Source organism: Priapulus caudatus, unplaced genomic scaffold (assembly GCF_000485595.1).
Source record: "Priapulus caudatus unplaced genomic scaffold, Priapulus_caudatus-5.0.1 Scaffold170, whole genome shotgun sequence".
NCBI classification, from domain to species: Eukaryota; Metazoa; Priapulida; class Priapulimorpha; order Priapulimorphida; family Priapulidae; genus Priapulus; species Priapulus caudatus.
The window spans coordinates 41,244-47,139 of record NW_014577231.1 but is presented as its reverse complement, the minus strand read 5'-3'; the positions used below and the strand labels follow the sequence as shown (position 1 = coordinate 47,139).

Here is a 5,896-nt window from a genome sequence, read left to right as displayed (position 1 = left end):
GGTATTTTCTAACATTGCGGTGCCATCGCGCACCGTGGGAAATGTGTGGATATGCCTCGTGTGTTAGAGAGTGAGGAGGGGAGAGGGAAAGGAGCGAGCAAGGGATGGAGAAATAGAAAGACAGGGTGAGAGCGTGAAAGAGAGTGGCAGAGTGAGAAAGAGAGAGAGAGAAAAGAGAGAGCAAGAGAGCGAGCGAGAGAGAGAGAGAGAGAGAGAGAAAAGAGAGAGCAAGAGAGCGAGCGAGAGAGAGAGAGAGAGAGAGAGAGAGAGAGTGTGAGAGATAGAGAGAGAGAGAGAGAAGAGAGAAGAGAGAGAGCACATAGTTTGAGCAAAATGGAGAAGCAGACAGATTTTCACAAATTTATGCAAGGCTATTTAGGATGGGTAATTACTTCACGCAGACACAATGTTTTACCCACAAGGTTCCCTTATTCACACCCAAGTTAAAATATAAAAAAATTATAAAAGAAACACGACCCGAACGAACAGCTTTCAGGATATACTGATTTACGGCCCGCGGTACCGGAGAAATCTTTACTAATCATGGCAACAATGGCTAGGTAGGGTGGTGGTGGTGGGGGGGGGGGGATAATGGTTAGTACTATCAGTATCAGTGAACATCAAGCCCTACTTATATTATCCTTATCCTCTGCCAACCACTGTCGCACCAATGTACGCTTAATCAACCACTTCAACCTACTGCTGTTTGAACGTGCTGAATCCTCTTCTCATCTGTCTCCATTGTCTGTCAGAATGTCTGTCTGTCTGCCTGCTGCCTGTCTATCTGTCTGCCTGCTGCCTGTCTATCTGACTGCCTGCTTGCCTGCCTGCCTCTCTGTCAGTCTACCTGCCTGCATGCATGCCTGCTGCCTGTCTATCTGCCTGTCTGTCAGTCTACCTGCCTGCATGCATGCCTACTTGCCTGTCTGTCTCTGTCATTCCATCCCCCTTCTCTCTCCCTCACCTTCAGCTTCCATCTCTTTCCTCTCTCGCTCTCCTCTCTTTCTCTCTCGTACTTCACCTCTGCCCCCTTCTTTCTATTCGAACTGTCTTTCTCCCTTCTAATAGCCAGTTAGCCAATGGTCAGCTCGCGGCAACCCCATCACTGACCGATTGCGCGTATATTGCCCCTTGCTTTGTCAACGCTTCCTGGTTCGAGGCGGTGCACGGCGCGGCCGTGCTGCCGGTACGGGGGCGGTGCGGCCCCGCAGACAGCCAGTGCCTGCCCGTGCTACTACTACTGCTGCTGCTGCTAGTCAGTCGCTCGCTAGCTGCTGCTGCTGCTAATCAGTCGCTCGCTAGCTGCTGCTGCTGCTACTACCCGCTCCCTGCTTGCGTCGGTCGTTCACGCACCGCTGCAGCCGGCACTGCCCGCCCCGCGCCGCCATTGTCGTGCGTGCGTGCGCTCACGGCCGACGGCTCTGAGGCGTATGCGGCGTTAATTGACCTCCACGTCAACTCAATCATGGCGAGAGGGGAGGCGGGCCGTAACACTCTCTGTCTGTCACCCACAGACGGTCATGCGTGCGTTTACACACATGCAAACACACTCACGAGCATACACGACCGCGCTCGCACGCACGCGCAAATACGGACATACAGACATAGACACCTACGCACGCACGGACGCACGCACGCGCACGCACGCACGCACTGGAGGAGGAGGAGGAGGAGGAGGAGAAAAAGGAGGAGGCCGACAACAACAACAACACTGCTACACACGACGATAGCAACAGTGTGATAAGCACTCCCTAATCATTTACAGCTTTTCACATCACATGGTGAGAACAACAACAACGACAACGACAGCAACAACAACACCAGCAACGGCAACAACTACAACAACAACAACAACAACGACAACAATAACAAAAACAACGCTGCCGTACACAATGACGATGACGCCGCGCACGACGATAAGCGCGCTCTGTAATCGTTCACCACTAGTCGCATCATCATCATCACTGTCGTCAGCGTCATCTCCGTGGCTTCTCCTCCTCGGACTGCCGGCACGCGCAGCACACACGCGCGGGAGAGGAGACGACGACACGCTCGCACGCTGCGTGTGTCGCGCCTTCCTGACGAGTGAGCGTGGCGTTTCGCGCCTCGCGTGGGGCTATAGCAGCCCGTGTGCACGAGCGTCTTTCTCTCTCTCTCTCTCTCTCTCTCTCTCTCTCTCGCTCCCCCTGCCGCAACCCGTCTTGCTGGGCGTGGATGCAGATGGATGCGGTGCAGGGAGAACCGAGCGCGCGAGGGAGCCGTGGGGGTGGGAGCCGACGGATGAGTGGTAGGGAGGCAGGGCAGGCGGGGGTGCCTGCCGGCACATCGGATGCAGCCAAGAGAACTCGATCTCTGATGCGAAAACTCGAGCCGAAGCGAGAGAATCTTCTTCGCCGCGAGCGTGACGCAACGACGACACTGCTCTCCTCTTCCCCTCCCCTCCCCTCTCCTGCTCCGAGATCCCGCAGCCCCACGCCGTACGCCTACGCCCCAAACCCTTGCTGCAAAAATCCGCCTGTTATTATATCACTTATCGGCTCGGCAGATCTGCGATGTAAGTGACTGTCATTGCCGAGGTAAAACAATATCCCCTTATGCAGCCGCCGTGTGCGCGACCCCCCTCCCCCAGTCACGCGGCGGCGGCAACTCAAGGTCGTCGGCAAGCGTTCGGCAGGGACAATGGCACGCTTGTGCGGCTGGCGCGCGAAGTCGTGCCCCTCGCGGAGAATCTCAAGGTCCTCCCAGCTGCAGCGTCGGCATGGAAGAGACCGGGTAGGTGCCGCGAGTTGACAGTTACTCGTTCCACCTGTCCCACGCATAGTAAGTAAAGCATAGCATAGTAAAACCTCCCTAATCTCGCCCCACCCTCGGTAACCTAGACCTCCCTCCACCGGCCCCACCCTCGGTAACCTAGACCTCCCTACACCGGCCCCACCCCCGGTAACCTAGACCTCCCTACACCGGCCACACCCTCGGTAACCTAGACCTCCCTACACCGCCCCCACCCCTGGTAACCTAGACCTCCCTACACCGGCCCCCACCCCCACAATCAATACTACACACACACACATCAACCACACACACAGTCATCACACACACATCACACACACACACACACACACACACACACACACCACACACACACTACCACACACACACACACACAAGAGCACACACACACACACATCACACACACACACACACAGCACACACACACACATCACACATCACAATACACACACACACACAACACACAACCAATACACACGTCGAATTCACTGAGCAGAATTTCACACGTTGTAGCTCTACTCCTTGTCACAAATAGCGTGAAAAACTGAATGCTTCTTTGCCGTACGTTGCGGCGTGCGTACGCTTATCTCCTAAATCTGTAAATCCCTGCAAGCTGTGGCATTACTACCCGTGAGTGCACTTTTGTGGTAATACAAACATAACTTACTATAGACAAGGTTGGAAGAAAATGACAGCACCCGTGATAAGGATCATAAAGGAAAGGTTAAGAGTAAGAAAGGGGCAGAAGAAAATAGAATTGGAGAATCTTAAGCACACGAGCAGAATATTAGAATTTAGCAATGCAAGGAGAAATATTGTCACTTGGTTCACCGGACTCCAGTAGATCGATAATTGGGTCCACAGCACGATACCGGCGAAGTAACCTCCGCATTGCGGTGGCATTACTTCAGTAATATGATTTTTTAAAATGCTGAAAAGCAAGTATCACATTCCACGTAAGATAGTCGGTGAATGAAAGCGGAATTCGCAGAGAAATATCGCGGACATCACGCTGACGGTCGTATCAGGGAGTCCAGCAGTAAAACGAGAGCTGTTACTTTGCTCTGTTTAATGTTACATTATGTTATTTTAATTATAATCCATGTGATTTTGCCTTTTTTTTTACAAATAACAATTCTTTGTCAACCGTCAATGTTATTCAGACAGGAGTAAATAATAAGTGAGACTATATAATAATGAAAGAAATAATAATGAATAATAATCAACACTCCACACTCCCCCACCCCCCCCCCCCCCCACCCCCCAATATTCCCGCTACCCACACCTCTTCAACCCTCACCCACCCAACCCCACCCGCGCGCGCCACCCACACCCACACACACAAAGGTAAGACTAAGCTAATAAGAATTTATAAATTAGTTGGACATTATTTCACGGTTTTCAGTATCAAGTAGTATCCGTAATAAATAAGACTCTTTATGTTCTATTGGCCTTATGCCACGAGTTGAAGGGGAGCTTTGCGGCAATAGACCGGGACATCACGTAGAGTTCCTGCATCTGTGCGAGTATACTGGATCTAACAGAGCCCGGCGCGAGTGGCGAGTAGGACAAGGAAGAGAAACTAGCCGATAACACATCCATCACTCCAACGACGGCAGGAAGCACCAGTTTGCACGATCGGTGATGGCTCGGCGCCTGGCCAGGTCTCGTCACATACCCCCCCCCCCCCCCCCCCCCCACCCCCCCCTCCCACCCCGCCTGCCGCCGACTACCCCCCCCCCGCCCCCCACACCTCTCTCCTCCGACTCTCGCCCCCCCGCCCCCGCGCCCCGGCCCCCCCCCCCCCCCACCCCCACCTCCCCACCCAAGCCTCGCGCACACACACTACTCGCGTCACACCCCCCACCCCGAGTGCTGGCGTGCGCCCTCCGGCCGCGCGCATGCCGCACCCTCCCTCGTCGCACGCACCCACGCCGCGCTCGCGCTCAGATAATGATATGTACACTCTCCCTCGCCTCGCGCGCCGTACTCCCCTCCACGCGCGGCGCTTGCCTGCCCCCTCTCACCCCATGTGCATGCGCCTGCCCCCTCCCCCCCCCCCCGCTCGCCTACCCCCCCCCCCCCCCCCCCCCCCCGCCCGCCGCCCCCCGCCGCTCGCCCCGCCCCCCCCCACCCTCTCACCCCCCTCGCCTGCGCGCGCCACCCCCTCTGCCCCGCAGCCCTCGCCCCGCCTCGCCGAGCCCGCTGCCACCCCCCTCCGCCACCCACCCGCCCCCACCGCTCTCGCCCCCACCTCGCCCGCCCCCCCAGCGCAGCCTGCACCGCCCGCGCTCGCGCCTCTCCACCGTCCTCACCGCCCGCGCCGTCTTCCACGGCTCCCCCGCTCCCCACCCCCCCCCCCCCCACCCCCCCCCCCCCCCCCCCCCCCCCACCCCCCCCCCGGGTGTGGTGTAGTTGTGAGGTGGTGTGGTGTAGTTGTGAGGTGGGTGTGGTGTGGTGTAGTTGTGAGGTGGGGTGTGGTGTGGTGTAGTTGTGAGGTGGGGTGTGGTGTAGTTGTGAGGTGGGGTGTGGTCACTGGTGTGGTGTAGTTGCAAGGTGGGGTGTGGTGTGGTGTAGTTGTGAGGTGAGTTGATGTGGTGTAGTTGTGAGGTGTGGGTGGTGTGACCTATGGTGTGGGTGGTGTGGTTGTGGAGTGTGGGATGTGAGCGTGGCTGTGTGGTGTGGTTGTGGGGTGTGGTGTGGTATATATTGTGAGGTGTGGGTGGTGTGACCTATGGTGTGGCTGTGTGGTATGGGCAGTGTGGATGTGTGCATGGCTGTGTGGTGTAGTGTAGTTGTGAGGTGTGCCAGGTGGTGTGACCTATGGTGTGGGTGGTGTGGTTGTGCCCAGCTGTTTTGCAAACAGCTTCTAGTGCTAGCAATGATTGCTTCATTGTGTGCATTTATCTGTTTTTAAATTAAATGAACTGATTATTGATTAAAATTGGTTCCAATCATAAGTGAAAAAAAAGTGAAAAATGCTCTCTCTCTCTCTCTCTCTCCTCCACTCTCTCTCTTCTCTCTCTTCTCTCTCTCTCTCCTCTCTCTCTCTCTCTCTTCGTCTCTTCTCTCTCTCTCGTCTCCTCGCCCTCTCTTTCTCTCTCTC

General features: G+C 55.8%; 1 protein-coding gene across 1 annotated transcript in view; it reads right to left on the bottom strand.

Annotated features, from left to right (window-relative positions):
- LOC106806631 (F-box/WD repeat-containing protein 7-like) overlaps positions 1 to 5,896 on the bottom strand; it is a 27,089-nt gene that overhangs the window by 16,110 nt on the left and 5,083 nt on the right. The gene's annotated exons all lie outside the window — the stretch shown is intronic.